This window comes from Vicugna pacos, unplaced genomic scaffold (assembly GCF_048564905.1).
Source record: "Vicugna pacos unplaced genomic scaffold, VicPac4 scaffold_104, whole genome shotgun sequence".
Taxonomy (NCBI): domain Eukaryota; kingdom Metazoa; phylum Chordata; class Mammalia; order Artiodactyla; family Camelidae; genus Vicugna; species Vicugna pacos.
The window spans coordinates 1,528,594-1,546,512 of record NW_027328784.1 but is presented as its reverse complement, the minus strand read 5'-3'; the positions used below and the strand labels follow the sequence as shown (position 1 = coordinate 1,546,512).

Genomic DNA, 17,919 nt, shown 5'->3' with positions numbered 1-17,919 from the left:
ATTTATCTTTAAAAGTAGTTTTATTTCTCAAGTAAAAGACTATAGCCTGTTTCTTCCAGCGTCTCAAGAAATTCTCATTGATCTATGTACATGTTCTATGTGCTTATTTTCTTTTCTTTTTTTTTAAGTGCTTGTTTCATTGTGGTGTGAATCAATGTTTAAAATTTCTGGATTTTGATCTTTAGAAAATGCTGATATATCAGAACTGTTAAAAACCTGATTGTTCTTTGGTCCTTGTTTGGTGGGGCACCCTATTGATTACTCTTGTCTGTTAAAGAGAGAAATTCTTCCTCTAGCCTGCAGATCATTAAGTGTATGGTTTGCAGTATGCCTTTAAATTTCATTGAATGCATTGAACATGATTGTCCAGTGAATTTTGAGTTGACTCATAGTAATGACTTTGCTTTGATTCTGTGGCTTTTGCTCCTCTCCACAAGAGCTTGAATTCTCTGTTGCATTTTGTATACGTGTTCTTCACAGTGGAAGAAATTTTGCATTTTTTATAGAGGTGGTTTTTCCTAACACCTCTGAATGCCTTCTGTAATTGATACAACAAAAATCTGTTATTTCAATGCTTAATTATTTCATAAACTAGTTTTTGGCTTAATCAGAAACAATGACAGAGTGATAATAAAAAATAGGAAAACTTTCCTTCCTTTGAAGAATAGAAATCAGGTGGTCAGGCTCACCCATGCTTTGGGCCTGACACACTTAATCTCATGTCATTGTGTATCATGATTCGGAGATGGAGTTGCTTCAGGTTTATTGATTTTTGTTTTAACATTTGTGTTAAATTCTTTCTCCAGGCTTATGTATCCTGTTGGGTTTGTTGAAACTGTAGAAGGGAAACAAAAGCTTTTTTTGGTTTCCGGAGGCCTGAGTTGCTGATGATAAGGGTTGAGGGTGGGCTGAGGAACAGAGTGACACTCCCTCTGCTCCCAGCTGAAATTGATGAACAATGAAATCAATTAAGTGTATCGGTATTTGACCAATAGAAGTTAGCGAGCCCAAACTGGCTAGTTATGCCCAAAGAAAGTACTGAATTCACCTGCAGAATTAGGTGCTTTACCAAGAAGAAGCAGCTTAGAGCAATCAGAAAAATCAGTCCTATGATGAGATATAAAGTAAATATGATATCTTTTATTTCTGAAACTTTTCTACGTTAAGTTGTGTAGAGCTAAAATTAAGTTTCAAGCACCAGGAGTTAACAGTGTGGGTGGTTCTGTATGATCATTATTCAGGAATGTGCCTAGACTCTGCTAGAGTGGCTGAAGCTGGCAGGAAAAGACCCAGAGCCAGGATTTGTCACCTTAGGGTGTCCTCCATAATGGTTCCATGTGGGAGCCCATGATTGGGTTAACAAATTGTAACAGACCCCAGCCGCCTGTCAAATTTAAGAAGAAAACGTATGCTTAGTAACTGCTTTGCAAGCAAGTGCCTGTGCATCCTCACTCCTGTCTCCTTGCCTTAAAAAGCAGAGATAATGCTTTGCTTGCGTAGATGATGTTTTAGATAGCACTCTGCTCATCGCAAAGCAATGACCCAGGCCCACAGCTATAAAGGCTGGGCTTGTGTGCAGTTAGATACTCTATTATCCCCCAAGCAAGGACCTAGCTGGTCTGGTGGTCTGCTTTGTAATTCACATGTCTAAAGAATGTATCTTATTCCCCTCACCCCATGACTTACCTAAAGATACACTAAGCCTTTGTACTCATGGTGGATTCTACAATCTCTGTCTCATCCTTCTTTCCCCAAGTTCCTGCTTACTATCACACAACTTTTAATGACGTTTTCCTTTGATTATACACAATAAATATGGGATCATTTGAGAGGCTCGTGGAGTTGGGTCCCTACGCCCTCTCTCTTTCGTGACTTTTTCCACAGAGTCTTGAGTATTCATTCCCTGTACGTAAGACTTCTGCCAGCCAGAACCCACAGTTCCAGGTGAGAAGGATGCAGGCTTTATCTCTCCTACCCGAGGGAGAGAGAGTAGAAAATTGAGATCTGCTCTTCCGTGGTCCCTTCCTGCCCCAGGTCTGCTCCAGTTCACCTGCAGCCTTCTGGCCTCTGCTCACACTGCCTCTGTCCCAGGACTGACAGCAGCCTTTTCTTCCCTGGTAAACATTTCCTGTGCCTTTTAGAAGTTGGTCTCTTCTCTGCAATACAACCCTGGCAGATGTGATGGTGGTAAACGTGCTGGAGGGCAGTCACTTGGGGACTGCCAGGAGCCATGCTGATTCTCCTGAGTCTCTCATTCGGGGTTACAGAACTGTCGAGCAGCAGAGGAAGCCCTTTAACGTGAGGCCAGCTCAGCATTGCATCACTTTCATTTTATTTTTGAATTTTCAGTGGAGAAATTATTTGTAGCAAACTGTTCCAGATTTTTGGCTGCCTGCTTTCCTCACCACCATTTCCTTGTTGGCTCTGGTGCTTGTTGTAAGAACCAGGTTTCTTCTCTGGTTATTTCTAGCAGCTGGGCTTGCCGAATCCTTGATCTGCATTTGAAGCAGAATGCTTCTTCGTGATGTCAAGCTGATTTTCCTATTTCTGAATATTTCGTGTACACTCAGCAACTCTTTCAAGTGAAATGCTCTTGTCCAATTCTGTTAACCCATATTTGCCGATCTCCTGCTTTCATGCTGAGGGCAGTTTCTTCTTCCTGTAATAAAAGTTAGCAATTTGCATTTACTATTTGAAGGTTCTGGCCCTAGGTGCTTTTGTCCTTAACAGTTTTAATACAATTCACCCATTAAAATGTGCAGCGGTTTTTACTCAAAGCCCAGAATTGTGCATCGCAGTCAATCTTAGAATATTTTCATCCCCCAACAGGAAGCCCTGTATGCACAAGCAGTCATTCCCATCTTCCTCATCGTCCCCCAGCCCCAGGCAGCCATTGTTCTCTCTCTATGGATGTGCCTGTGCTGGACATTTCATATAAAAAAAGTTATTTCATGTAAATGGAACTGTCTATTGTGACTGACTTCTTTCACACTGAGTAACTTTTTCAATGTATTTCCAGGTTGTGGCCTGGGTCAGTACTCTATGCTTTGCTATTGCTGAATTATATTCTACTGTATATCTGGGCCCTACTGTTTACCCATTCATCAGGTGATAGTCGTTTGTGTTGTGTCTGCTTTTTGTTTGTGAAGAGTAATGGCGCCGTGAATACTCCTGTAGGAATTTTTATGTGGACATTTGTTTTCAGTTCTCTTACTTGTGTGACCAGAGAGCAGAAATGCTGGGTCATTCATAAACCAAATGTTCAACTCTCTGAGGACCTGCCAGGCTGTTTTCTAAAGTGGCCACCCTGTGTTACATCCTCAAAAGCAAGGGCTGCGCGCTCCGCTTCCTCTGTGTCTTCATTAGTGCTTGTTACACCTTTTTTTTATTATAACCTATTGTAGTAAGTGTGAAGCGGTTTCTCCTAGTGGTTTTGACTTGATTTCTTTTACAGCTAATGATATTGAACATCGTTTGATTGTGCTTATTGGCCATTTGTATATTTTCTTTGAAAAATACATTTTCAGATACTTTATACACATTTTAATTGAGTTCTCTTTTTCTTGTTGAGTTGTAGGAGTTTTTTCTTTTATTTGAAGATACAAATACTTAATCAGATAAATAATTTGAAAAAATTTTCTCCTCTCTGATGTTTTTTCACCTTCTGGATGGTGTCCTTTGAAGCAAATTTTTAACATTTGATGAACTCCAATTTATCACTGTTTTCTTTGTTCCTTGAGCTTTTGGGGTAATATTTAAAATCTGAGGTATTTTATTTAAACTTTTATATAAAAAATAACTTAATTCTTAAGACTGTTCTAGGAGATGGGTGCTGTGGCTGTCCCCAGTCTATGGATAGGAGACTGAGGTGCAGAAAATTTCACTGAAATATCAGTGTCACAGCTACCCAGTGCTGTGGGATTTCAGACCCTCATGTTTGTCCCCAGCATTTGTGATCTTCACCACCATGCTCCACTACTGCCTGGAATCATTAATGAAAAAGTTTTCCTTTTTTGATTTCTTGATTGTTTGTTTTCTCATTGGGGAACTCACCTCTTCATTTTCCTTGCAGAGATCTGTGTAGGTTTATTTTAGATCTCATGTACTTATTTATTACACAGGCTCCAGCGATGATTGTGCCTAGTTGATCTAATCAATTCATACTCAAGTCTTTCCTGCTCATGACACTAAAAAGAGAGTCATGTTTTACATAATGCTCAAAGAAGAATGTACTTGAGTGATTTTATTTTTCTAACCAATCAAACAAATCAAATAAAAACCCGGTGTTGGAACAGATTATAAGTCCTGCAGAATAGGGTCACTGTCTTCCTTGTGTTTCATTTGATTTGTCACAGTGTCTGGATAGTGCCTTGCTGTCCAGCAGTTTTGTGAGTATACGGTGCTCGTGAATCATTGTAAGGAAAGAATTTTGACAACAGACTGTGTTGTTCATTTCACAAGGGAAAAGATCATATAGAAATACTGCTCAGATTTATTTTAAAATTAAGCTTGGTGTTTTGAGAAGGGTTCAAGAAACCATACAAAAATCTTTTTCACTAATTTTAAATCTATCTTAGACACATTATGCATACATAGCAGAGTAACTTATCAACTAGTTTTGACAAGAGGAGTGTATTATTGATTATCTATTTTAGTTGAAATATTCTACCTGGGATAAAGTAATCAGTGCCCATAAATGAACAAATATGTTTGTATTTCTATGCAACATGGGGGCAGACTTCATATGTTTTTATATAATATATATGACTGTGTGTTTTAATCTGTCTGTCAGTGTTTTTATAGTTTTTCATCAATGTTGTAACTTTAGAATTCTTCTATGGAAATCACCCCCAATTCTAGTGCAGTTTGTACTGTGTATCCTGTCTTATGCATGGGATTCCACTGTCCCCTCACTGAGGAATTTCCTCTCCTATTGAGTTAGTAGCAGAGTTAAAGGAACTGTGATTTCTAGGCCTTTGCTCTCCATGTGTTTGCAGTTGGCTGTCAATCAAGATTTTCTCTTTCTTGAGTTTTCATTGTTCAATTAGAATTTTGGAAATAACAATTAATATGTTGCAACACTCTCCCTAGAAACTTGATGTGTTTGTGCTTTTCAGTTTCCAATTTACAAAAAATGTAAATGCACTCTTGTTTTTAAATAGTCCTTTTTCACTAGATATTTGTTTACTTCTTTATAGTCAAAATATTTTTTTCCCAATGAATGAATAGGTTTGCATGTTTTAAAAGATACCTTACTTTTTAAATTTCTTATTCTAACAGGTATATTCGTTGTACAGAATTTAGAAAATAAGGATAAACACAATTATAACTTAAAAATGGCCTCTAATCTCACCTGGAGATACAGTTGTAAGGTTTGAAATTGAGAATTACAAGTCCTCTCAAACTGTTCTTCTATTTCAAGTACGGTTTGGTTACTGAGATCCTCGAATTCCCATATGAATTGTAGCAGCAGATAGTCAGTTTCTGCAGAGGAACTCACTGGGATTGTGATCGAGTCCACGTTGAATATATGGATCGCTCTGGGGAGCACTGCCATCCCAAGAATGCTGTCATTTGATTCAGGAATGTGCGTGGTGTGTCTGTCCAGGTATTTAGGTATTCTTTAATTTTTTTCAGCATTGCATAGAGTTTACATTGGATTATTTTACTATATATTTTGCCTTTATACTGAGGACAAGTGTGCAAGGTACCGGGATCAGAAGTGTATTGGAGCTCCGCAGCTTGCTGCCACCATGGACGCTGTGCTCTTGCTTCGCCCACTGTACAATGTTGCACAAAATAGGACCTAAGTAACTCTCTCTTGAAAGAATGATTATATGATTGCTGGATGATGCTTGAGAGTCCTTGTGATGATGTCTTTTTCCCAGAATTTCCCCTCTTCTTTACTATGCCCTTTCCCTTCCTTTCCTCCAGCCTGTGTTTCAGCCTGCCTGTGGCATTGATTTTCCTTGTCTGTGGACTCTTCCTTTCACTAGTTCGTGATAATGTTACATGTGAGATGTGGAAACTTGCTAGATGTCAAGAAAGAGGAAATCCATTGCATTCTAGTTTTTTTAGAGTGTGCTATTGTATTATCGATTGAAATGAAATCAGGCTGACCCATTGAGCCATCCCCTGAGCTCTTTTTGCCTTCCTACAGGTGATACTGCTCTCGTTGCTGCATGTGCCCTTCCCCCAGACTTGGTTTTGGGGTTGAGTAAGTCACCGTCACTGGAGCCCTCTCTTTAAATGATGAAGAGAACATTTGCTCTTTCTCCCTGTTTGGGGACTTGGATGAGATGAGGCAACAGATAAAGAATGGAGCCCCACCTCATTCTGACCCCCGCTCTTTCCGTTCCTTTCTCCAGGGGAAGAGTACAATTCAAAAATATAAAGATTGTGAACTAATGAGATAGACAAGACAACCGATCATTTATTAAATACCCTTTCATGCCAGAAACAAATGTATTATACACACAAAAAGCACATAAAATACGGTAGTACTGTGGTTACAAACGTGGGTCCGAGTTCGAGTCCTGGTCTGGAGTGACAAGTCCTGTGAGATGGAGAATTGGTAGGTCGGCTTAGCCTCTCTTGGACTTGTTTTCTGTCCTGCAGAGATGGGGCTCGCTAGGCGTCCCTCCCCCGTAGAGGTGCTGAGGGGTGTAAAAGACACGTGTAGGCAGACCGAGCACAGCTGCTCTTTCCTCGTAAGTGCAGGATAGCATCGCTTTTGCGGTGATGGCTTTATGACTGCACCCTGTAGACTCTCAGTGCTCCAAAGGGATGCCTTGCAGATTGGAGATGGGATTCTCACTTCTGTATATACCCAAGGATTGTGTTATTGGGCCTTGCTAATTTGACTCTATTCTTTAGAAAGTACATAATGTAGATATATTTTTCAAACATGCATGATTTTTTCTTTTATTATTTAGAGTTCTACCCTCTCATCTCTTGGTGTGACTTTTCATGGAATCCAGGAAACAGTCCTAAGCAACCTGCCTCTTCACACTTCTCCGTGGTGGTTTCCTTCCCTGACTAGAAGAGGGTTTTGCATAGGTAATTTTGATTGCTCCCCTTCTCTTGGAGACTCTCTGTTTTTCTGCCCATCTCTCACCTGTCCATCTGTCCATTTCTCTACCCACTCATTCTTCTGACTTGTTTCAATAAGCATTTCAGGCAGCTTACAGAAGAACAGGTACCAAATAAACAGGTGAGAAAATGGGGCCAAGTTCATACAGTGAGGCTAGGAGTTGAGCCTGTGTGAGAGTTGCCAGCGTGAGACACACGCCTCTGCCTTGTGACTTATAAGATAGACAACATCAATGTGCCTGAAGCTCCCAGCAGACACAGGGAAACAGGGTTTGTGGGAGATGCTCATTGGCTGTGAAATAAATAAGTGGCTTAGTAGAAGCCCAGCCTTTCCAAGTACTAAGGCTTAGGAGAATATTTTAGTGTTTTCCAAAATCAGATTATTGCATCTTTTCTTTTTCAGAGTTTTATGTATAGTTGGTTTACATTCTATACCTGGAAATTTCTCCAAAACTTCTGCCCACGTGCGTCCCATGACTCGGGAATGGGGTGGTTCTGCTCATTGACGGGTGTTGGCCAGAAACGGAAAATGACAGCCTCAAAGGAGCCTGGGATTTATCAGTTATGTTTTGTCAGTGCTGTAGATTTCAGAAAATGCTTTCACCTTTTCTTTCCATCTGAGGCAGCAGCGCGCTCTCTTACCAGCATCAGGAGCTCAGGGCCACGGGATGGTGGGGGCTGACTGCACTGCCGTCAAGACAGCTGAGCTAGTCACTGCAGGTGTGGTTCTTTTACATACTGCAGTTCATGCTCTTTACTAGAATGTTTCAACAGGGAGTTAATTAACTGAGTTAATTAACATTTTATAAATATGATGCTTTTTTGAAAAGACAGTCATAGGCAGAATATAAGTTGTGATCACTTTAAAAATGGTTTCATTACTGAAATTTCAGTAGGAAAGATCCAGTTTATCTTATTTCCGCCTCTCTTTAAAAGTAACAAAGAAACAAGACAGAAAAAGCAGAGGATGATTTCTGTTCTTCCTCTCGGCTTGCAGGTGCCCTCACCTCCAGTGGCATCCATCCAGACACCAGCACTGACACTGGCCGTGCTCAGAACTGCCTCAGCCCTGAAGACACAACTGACAAATGGAAGGGGGCCGCGCCCTGTTATAGCAGGTGCTCTCACTTTGTGGGTCCTTATGTAACTGCGCGGTGTTATTCAGGATCGCCCTTTCTACACTTTGTGACGCTGCTGCGGTGTCTCCTAGTTATTTGTTTCTGTAAGTACTCGTGTAATTTTCCAATGTGTGGTACTAGACATCTAAAAATGCATTTTTCAGATGAAAAATAGTGTGTATTTAATATAAATGTATGAAAAAAGGGTCAAATGGATCTATCCTGGTGCCAGTACTCAGAGATAATAATTAACACATTAACATCTATTTTCTGTTCTTTTCATCAGTGTGTATTACCTCTGTCATAAAAACCAGCGAGCAATGTGTGCCTGTATACTGTGTGGAGACCTCCATTTTCCATTCGGCTTATTACACATTTTTCTACAATATTCTATCTCCCCTGGCATGATTTTTAATGACTAGTATAGCATTCTGTCTTGTGGAGTCCTCGTCCATTTTACTTTGGACTTAAATAAACTTTTAAATTCCAAGTATACTTAACTGAAATTCTGAAAAGAGATCTGTTGTGGTACCAAAAGTCCTCTACATCCCTTCCCCTTTTTTCCTGAGAGTAAAAACTGCTGACAATGTGGAGTATATATTTCATGACCTTTATGCCTATGTCATATAAATAAACACATACATACACGTATATGAGAAATCTATGTCTATGTGTGTGTATATATGCTTTATTGAAAAATAAGGCCATACTATATGTTTTCTGCAGCTCGGTTTATTCACTCAGGTATATATCACAGACGTCCTCTCTCTCCAGACTCATCCGGTCCTTTCAGATAGAGTAGAGGGTTTTCCTGATATGCAGGTTTGGTCTCTTGTGTAAGGACGCCTTTCGTGGGAGCGTACTGTGGACAAGGCCTTGGACCACGCCGAAACACCGGAACTTTAGTGCCCACAGCTCACCGTGATTTACCGCATCATTGTCTTGATGGTGGACACTTAAGTTTTCTCCATTTTCCACTGTCAGAAAGGGTGTTTGACTGGCATACTTCTTATACAAACATTCCTGTGATCTTGTATGAGTATTATTTTCGTTAAGTTTTCTGGAAATTTAGTCCTTGGATGTGACAACTACATAAATCACAGGCTCCTTTCAAGTGAATCAAGAAATTCCTTCTCCTGTGGGGCATGAAAAGATGTAGAATAACTTATGTAACCAATTCTCTATCGCTGGATATGATTTCACTTCAGCTTTTCTTCTCACCATTGTAAACAGTGCTGTGCAAATGTTCTGATAAGTACATCTTTTTGAACTGAATTTTTCTAAATGAAACGATTCCAAAATGTGGAGTTCAGCCTGTGTGTACACACGTTTTTCAGAGTTTACATATCCATTGACATGTCATCCTCCAAAAGATCGCTCACAGTTTGTTCTCTCAAAGATGGACACTAGCTAGAATATCTTTTAAAAATATGTGCCAATATGATGAGCAAAAGTACTTTTTCATTGTTTTAATTTGCACTTGATGACCAGTGAGGTATTGAGCATTTTTCACTCATTAGCCATCTGACTTTTAAAAAGTGAATGATCTCTTTTGTCCTTTGCACACATTTAAGTGAGGCAGCTTCTTGTTGCTTTGTGACAGCTCTATGTATATTATGAACATTAACCCCTTGTCTTCATCAACATGTATCAGAGAGCTTTTCCTTGTCATTTTTTGCCTTTCATTTTGTTCAGTAGGTTCATTTTTGTTGTGGCCCAAAATAATCTTAAGATTGTAAATGTCTTCTTTTGGGGTTTTATTCCTGATATTATTCTTAGAAATACTTTCTTATAATGGTATAAATTTCTTCTGTAGGTTTTTTTAATCTCTAAGATGGAGATGATGATGGTACTTGTTATAGTGAAGAGAAGTTGAATTAATATGAGCAAAGAATTATATTCGCTGTTATTAGTACTTTCTAATATTCACATCACATTCTGTAATTTTTCTTGCGGTCATTATGACTGGAAAAGAATTTGTTTTTTCCAGGGGATTCTCTGATTGTCCCAAGACAATTATTGAATTCCTACTTTGCTTTTTAACTTGAAATCCCACCTGTAAAGAATACTTATGTACACTAGAGTCTCTTTTTGAGCTCATGGTTTATTTTTATCAATCTTACTTTCTTACACTAGCACTATATCTTACATATTGTAAACATTTATTTAATATCTGACAGTGCGATTTTTTGATTCTCTTTTCGATCCCAAATTTTCTTGGTTAGTATTATGACTTTATTATTCCTGAAGAATTCTAATATAATTTTTCAAGTTAAAAAAAAAAAGAAGTGCTCTCGTGGGATTTTTTAGTACTTTTGAATTATCTTTAGGAGAACGTACATTTTTACAAAACTGCTTTCCTGCATACAAAATGTTGATGTCTCTACTTTCACACCTCTTACTTTACCCCACAGTACAGTCCTGTACTTCCTCCATGTACAACATGGGCATTGTTTTTGAGTTTATTCCAGATTATTGTTGATGTTTTTGTTAATTATTTAAGTCAGAATTTTTTGCTATTGTATATTTTAACTGTTAAAACTGACACCTAGGAAGGCAGATTCGGTTTGTAAATACTCACTTTGTAACTTCTCATTTAAAATTGTAAGTATTAAGTACTTGTTACAGAATCCTTTCTTTTCTGTTTTTAAAAATTTGTTTCCAAGATTCTCAAAATGGTCATAGCAAAGTAGTATAGGTGGGGACAGAGATGGAGAGAGGTAGTGTGGCTCATGTACAAACTGTGAGCACTTTCATGGCTGTGTTTATGCTGGAAAAGCCGCTGAAGAGTCCAGGATAAAACAGGGGTGGCTTTGTATGCAGTTGAAAGCCAGCTTTCTTGCCTGGTGAAGCCTGGTGGGCGTGACAGGTAGATGATCAAGGTCGAATGGAGGTTATTGGCTGCACAGAGCGCTGTGTCTGAGAACTGGAGAATATCGCCATGGGAAATGCTTGGTGCCAGGAACAAAGCAGAGGAGCTGGGGACCCTGTGTGTTAAGGAATTCCCAGCACTCGGAGTGGGAAGATCAGACTCTGCATTCAGATCTGAGTTTGAATTCATCCTCTTTAGTTTACTTGTCCTCTGACTTTTGTCAAGCTATATACCCTATTTCACTTCCTGTTTTCTTATCTCTCAAAATAGGAGAATTACAGCCTGCTGCCAGATTGTTTGATCAGGTTAAATAATTAGTGTCTATAAGATGCCACGTACAGTCACAAGCTCAGTGAGAAATGGGCTGTCACCTGTTCTTCTGCAACTCAGTGCTTGACAAGACATGTGGGAAAGCCAGTCCCTAATTTGTGTGTGATGCAAGTAGGAACAAAATTAATGTCTTGCCTTTCCCTAGCAGTATACTTACAGCTTTGCTTCATTTACTTCTTTCCTCCTTTCCTTTCCCCTTTCCCATCCTCCACCAAAAGATCCTGAGACTCTCTCAGAATAGTAGATTCAAATTACTTTAAAGGTTGGCTCATCCTCATGAAATGATAGTAACATAAAAAAAATCTGTGCACATCCCACAATACATTGTATTTGATTTACACACACACGTGTGCACACATACACACACACAATCAGGCTACCTTCCACTTGCAGAGGGATAAGGACCACTTTTTCTGAGTTTTCACTCACTGAGCTTGAGAACAATGTCTCTTACACAGACTTTCACCAGGCTTCGTGCATGGTGTTTTTAATTGAATTTCGGCTTTGTGGCCATAGATATAGTCTCCTAATAGAAGAGAGAAAGTGGAGACATAGACATTCCGCTGAGATATTGGTGTCATCATATTTTAGTTGGAAAGGACTTAAGACAGCATAGAGTCGTAATATTATATGGGTGAGAATCCATGATGTTGTAACTTGGACAAGAACATGGACCTTCTGCCGTCTTGTCCACAAAGGTGAAGAGGCAACTGGGCAGGGGATGGTAGGGATCCTTCTTGCTTGAGTTCCATGTTCTTGCTAGTTTTCATTGCTCAGTTGCCTTTAGTTTATGTCCATGAGGCCTCTCATGGAAAGGTCACTCTGTCCTGATAGATTGAGTTTCTTATCAGCAAAAAGCTCTGGACCCACTCATATTTCCCAGAGTTTTCTGCTGACCTGCTGACACTTTATATAATTGAGACCTAAGAAACTACTGAATATAAAATCCTTATTGTTATTGTTTGCCCTCGAGTTCCATAGGAAGGGGTGCTGTCTCAGGCTGTCTAAAGCCAGATCTGAACAAAGATAGGGTGACAGGCTGTGCTGCTGGTCCTCCACAGTTGAAGGGGATTTCCAACTTAGCTTTATATTCAAGGCAGATGAGTTCAAATCTTGCCTTTACCAGTTATTATCTTTGTGAATTTGGGGAGAAACTGTACTTTTTTGTGTCCAAATTTGTTTATCTGTAAGTAAGTTCAGTATTTATTTTAAGGTTTCTGTTTTAGAATTGAATGAGCTAATACTCTCATTTATACCTAAAATAGTGATCTCATGGTTCTATGCTGGTGCCTTGGTAGTTGATTACTAAGGGACTCCGCAGTGAGATTGGGGGTGGGGGACCCTGGATAATAGAGCTTATATTCCAGGATATGCTTGTAAAAGACTGGATGTGCAGTGGATTTTTAGTAAATATCTACTCCTTTCCTAATCTGCATTGATTGTGTATATATCTTTATACTAATATATGAACAATTTTTATTGCAATTTAAATATCTTTGTAGTATTTACAATATCTAGTTATAAAAATACGTGAAATAAAAAGATTTGAATTTATTTTCTTTTCAATAAGCAAAACAAAATAAAATAGAAAATAAAAAAGTTTTGAAGGAGTAGAAATAATTTTATTTCTGTGGAATCAATTCCTTGTAATAGGTTTTTTGTTCATGTTGTTAAAAAGCATATAAAATTGATAGGTGGTGAAATACTGGAAATGAGGAAACAGTGGAGACATACTACCTCTAAGGCAGTCAATTTGTTACCAAGTCCAAACTCGTTCTGCTTGCTGCATGACAGGCCGATTAATCGGGAGATGAGATGTTGGAGTAAGGAAAAGAGACTTTATTTGTAAAGCTGGCAGACCCAGAAAATGGCATATTGTTATCCAGTAGAACTCTCTTCCCCAGGGCAGAATTCAGTCTCCTTTTATACTAAAAAGCGGCGGGGATGTGGCTGGTTGTTGCAAACTTCTTGCTGTATGAATTGTTTGTCCTTGAAATCCTTTGTTCCTGCAGCTGTCCATGTGGGTCAAATTATGGTGCCCCTGTAAAACCTCCAAAAAAAAAGAAAAGTTATTCACTATTTTACAACTTGCCATCTATACATAAGTGTAGAAGAGCAAATATCCTTAAAGATCAGAGCCCGGAGAATAGGCCCTCCTGGATATTTCAGGCTAAAGGCAACTTTCTTTTACAAAAGGTGCAGAGATAGCAAGTCTGAGCCTAGAAAACAAGGTACAGGATTAAAGCCAAATGAACACATCTAACATGGAGTGAAATTTGTTCTTTCTATTACAATTTCTTTTTCTCCCTCATAAATAATTTTAGTAAGAAACATGAGCAATTTTTTTATTTTTGCTTCTTAATAAAGGACTACAACTACAATTTAGTGAGCAGGGATGCTGTGCGTGCCTTGGTGTCACAGCAAACTCTTGTTGGTGGTGGTCGACCCTGCAACATGCCTGATGCCCCGTGAGTGTTGGTGAGGGTCCCCCTAACCAGGGGCTCTATTCAGGAACCACCATATGCGCGTTGACCTCTGGCACCTCTTTTTCAGCTGCAGGAAATTTTTTCAGATTCTATGATAGAAAAATCACTCCAGCTAGGGATAATCAGGGAGTAAAGGAAGAGGAAAAGGGCTTGAAGTAGAGTAGAAGAGAAAGACAGAAGCTCAGGGAGCCTGGGGGCTTGGCAGCGCTGCCTCGGGAGAGAGAGGAGCAGAGGTGTGGATGGGACCGGCTACAGAACCAGCTCCTGCAGCTTTCCCTGCACCCAAGCCACACAGCTTTTAATAGGGCCCAGGACTCTCTCCTGGCTGGATATCACCCTGGGCAGAACCTTGAGAATCGAAGGTAAGGGGTGGGCAGCACTCACCTAGGGGGTCACTGAGGACTTTGGTCAAGTCCACATTGACTTTTCCAGTCATGTGCCTTCACCTGTTCTTTATCTCAGGATCTGAGAAGCAGGAGCAAGGAACTCAGGGAGAGATGCAGGAAGATATCTGACTGTGTTAAGAGATGACAGTCACAGTGACACTGGGAGCGAAGACACTTGCAGCAAAGTAAAATAACTTCACAACCATTGCATCAGAGCTGCATGTGTGAGAGAGCCTAAGCCTGTCTCAGAGTGCAGGGGACAAGCGGAATGGAATGGTAAAATTAACACTGACAATTGAAATTTTGTTAAATAGCCTGCTACTTTTAATTTTATCACTTCAATGTATGCAGGTGTATTTCTATGAGCATTTATAGGTTCACACAACCCCACCAGCCCCTCTTGCCCCCATGGGGGATGGGATTTCTCAAGCACAGTGCCCCTCCTGCTTGCTTGGGCCACGCTGCGGGTCCTCACCTGGGGCCGGACTGCTACAGTACACTGAGTCCCCGAGGCACGGCCTGGGATACATGACAGGAACAACTGTGCTCTTGGCTGAGGGCCTCCATTTCCCCCTGCAGTGTAAGAATGCCGGTGACTCAGTTAGAAGCATGCATCCAAGCCGTCCTTCCGTGTCATCACCATCTAGAAGCGGTGCCTGAATCTTCTGAATTTCTGCAGAATGTGGTTTACAATCACCTTGAACAAGTGAGTGTGTGTCCTCTTTCAAGTGGAGGAGTTACTGCCATTTTCCTGGAACTTACTCACCACTAGTCCATCTGATTTTTCTGTGCTAGGATTCAGTATGGCCTGCTAATAACTCTGCAGTCAGATCTAGAAACCCTGTTGAAGAGGATTATTTATTTTCTTTCTTTATATGATAGTATTTTACTTTCAAATTTCTGAGTTTTCAGTTCTTGGAGGAATGTTTTGGGGGTTGGAGAAACAATTTTGCTCTTACCATCTTTGTGACCTGTTGCTATATGCGTCTCACCTGTCTTCTGTCACTTGTGAGGCGGTTCTATTTTTGACCCTGTCCGGGTTGTTCATATTTTAAAACATAAAATCTGTAAAAGTACAGTCCCTTTTACTCTGAAGACATTCCACAAATACTCCTTTAATCTGGGTATGGTTTTAAGAAGACACAATAATTAGAATATATACTTGCAGGTTGCCAGTGCAAAATCCCCAAATTAATAGTCGAGCTCAACATCTAAAATCTTTCTAATCTACCATGGATTTGTATGGATAAGTGAAGTAGTTTGCTAAGAACTCAATCCTCCCAAGCTGATGCTCTGCCAGATGGTGGAGCCGAGGGACGAGGGTGTGTCCTGCCCTTACTGAGCTGACAGTTTCATGGCAAGGACCTTCACCAGGTGAAGAAATTGAAGTTTCTTCTAAGAACAGTGGGTCTGAAATGAGTCCAAAAGCGTGGGAGAGACACAATCACATTTGTCTCAAGTAGGGGAGAGTGGCTGTGGGGCCACCTGGGAGACTCATGAGTCCAGGTGGGCAGTGTTGTTGGCTTCCACTTGAGCGGTGGGACGGTCAGTGGGTAAAAGCGAACAGATTGAAGGCATGTTTAGATGGTAAAGAGGAAAGGATCAATGATTTCTGTGAAGGTAGCATGGAGTAAGGCCCAGGTTTCTGGGTGGATTAATGAGTTAAATAATGGTCCTGCTGTGTTCTGAGGAGGGAAAGCAGCAGAGGGAGTTCTGGGGGAAAACTGATGAGTTCAGCTGTGGGTAAAGTGAAAGGCTGTTAGATGTGTGGTCTGGGAGCTCTGGTGAGAGCCAGTAGTGAGTAGGGGGCGGGGAGAGAGACTTTCAAATCATTTTGTCTTGTGAAAATACATACAAGAATGAGTAATGACACAACCCCTGTATATTCTGGATTTAAAACCCAGTAACATTTTGCTATATTGACTGCAGGGGTTCTTAATTTTTTAATAGAAATAAAATAAATAGAAACAAAATAGTGGAGTTAATGAATATCTTAGAGTTGATGTGTGTCCTTGTATGTATTTTCATACCTCATCTGTTTATAAACATAATCTACAAAAAGTTAACTTGCTTAGCATTAGAGTTAAACAGAGGGACGTGACACACTCTGTTGGTGGTTCAAGGTGATTTCTTGGGCAAATTATGTAGCCTCTCTGTGCCTTAGTGCATCTTCTGTGACTGCCCCCATGCCCCTCATCACAGCTGATTTCCTAGACTTGAAGTTGGGAGGGAGGCTGCTGAAGGGAGTAAGAGGTGGCAACTGCTAGGGTCACTGAAGAGAGAGACAAAAACAGATTAAAGCCGAGAAACTGAGTGCTAATACCCTCAAAGGAGAAAGAATCCCTTAGTTTTTTGAGCCACTTAGCCTAAGAGAACGAAAATCATGTGGATCCAAATCTCTTGAGCATATGAGTATTGTGGGTGGGAGGGTTTCATCAGAAAAGGGTTGAGAAAAGGCCTTTTGGTTTCCTTTTACGTTTCCAGTAAGGATGAGGCGCAGAAGAAAAACCACCCGTTTCACAGTAGAAGGTGCTGTTTTGTGCGAAACTGTCCGAAGGTTGGAAACCATTCATCAGTGGTGCTGGCAAAAGAAGAGACTTCTGGATTGGGTGGGGCACTTGCTGTGACTTCCAGGTGACCTGCTGGCTGGGGGCTGTGAGGCGGGCAGTAGGTTTGCAGTGTGACCTGGGTATAATCCCTGGCATTGAGGCTGCTGATCTGACTAGCAGAGCTGGGCAGACACCGTCCTAACGGGGCTGCTCGGGATGAGGCCTGGGACACCTGCCATGCTGAGGGCGAGAGGAGAGCTCCCCTGAGGTTGTGTCCCTGTGAAGATTAGAAACGTCCTCCTGCAGGGGAGGAAGAGCCTCTGAGCAGCGGGCCGGATGCACAGGCAAGACCAGCCTGAGCACGGAGATTTCAGGAAGCCGGAATTCATACAGGCCCGAACAGCCTTGTTCCTGAGAAACTGGAGGGAAAAGATGCTGCAAATGCAGGCTAAGTTCAGACACTATTGTGTGTCATGAGTGATAGGAAAAGACTGTTCAGGCAGCCACGAGAGAACCCTGTGGTTGTCCCAGTTGGGCGTCACACAGGAGGGAGGAGCAGAGTTATATACTTTGCCACTTATTAGCTGTGTGACTTTGAGCAATATCACCCCACTTCTCTCTATATATATCTACATCTGTAAAGAGACACAGTGACAAGCTCGTGTCATCAGAATGCTTTGTTTAACTCTGATCCCCTTTGTCCAGTCCTGTCAGTGCTGCCCTGCAAGGTTCTGCAGCGGCTGCTCTTGCCCTGTGATGGGAGGGCATAAAAGGGCATTGTAGCACCCGAGGGCAGAAAGGGGTTGCTTTAAAAGCAGACATGTAGCCTCCTGCAGCTGCAGACCTGCAGGCAGTTTGGTTCATGGTCGTGGAGAGGACTTTGGAGGCCTTAGCGTCGTCTTAAGACTTGTTTTCCCTTGGGGACCTGATTTGCCTTTGCAGATTAATGTTGAAGATTTGGGCTTCTGGCAAAGCTGTTTTCAGAGATGGGTATATACGTAAAATATCATATAAAATAAAATGATTTATTTAACGTGTGCGACTTTGCAGCTGTTGGGAAGAGCTGTGTTGGCCTGGTCTCCACGG

At 40.8% G+C, this 17,919-nt stretch overlaps 1 protein-coding gene across 1 annotated transcript in view; it reads left to right on the top strand.

Moving 5' to 3' along the window:
• The window catches only part of LOC140694800 (uncharacterized), a 91,412-nt gene that overhangs the window by 47,271 nt on the left and 26,222 nt on the right, over positions 1-17,919 (top strand). Inside the window, exons 6-9 of the mRNA XM_072957862.1 lie at positions 6,938-7,059; positions 8,090-8,314; positions 14,361-14,560; positions 14,864-14,990. The gene's annotated coding sequence lies outside the window, so the exon portion shown is untranslated. The remainder of the gene's footprint in view (positions 1-6,937; positions 7,060-8,089; positions 8,315-14,360; positions 14,561-14,863; positions 14,991-17,919) is intronic.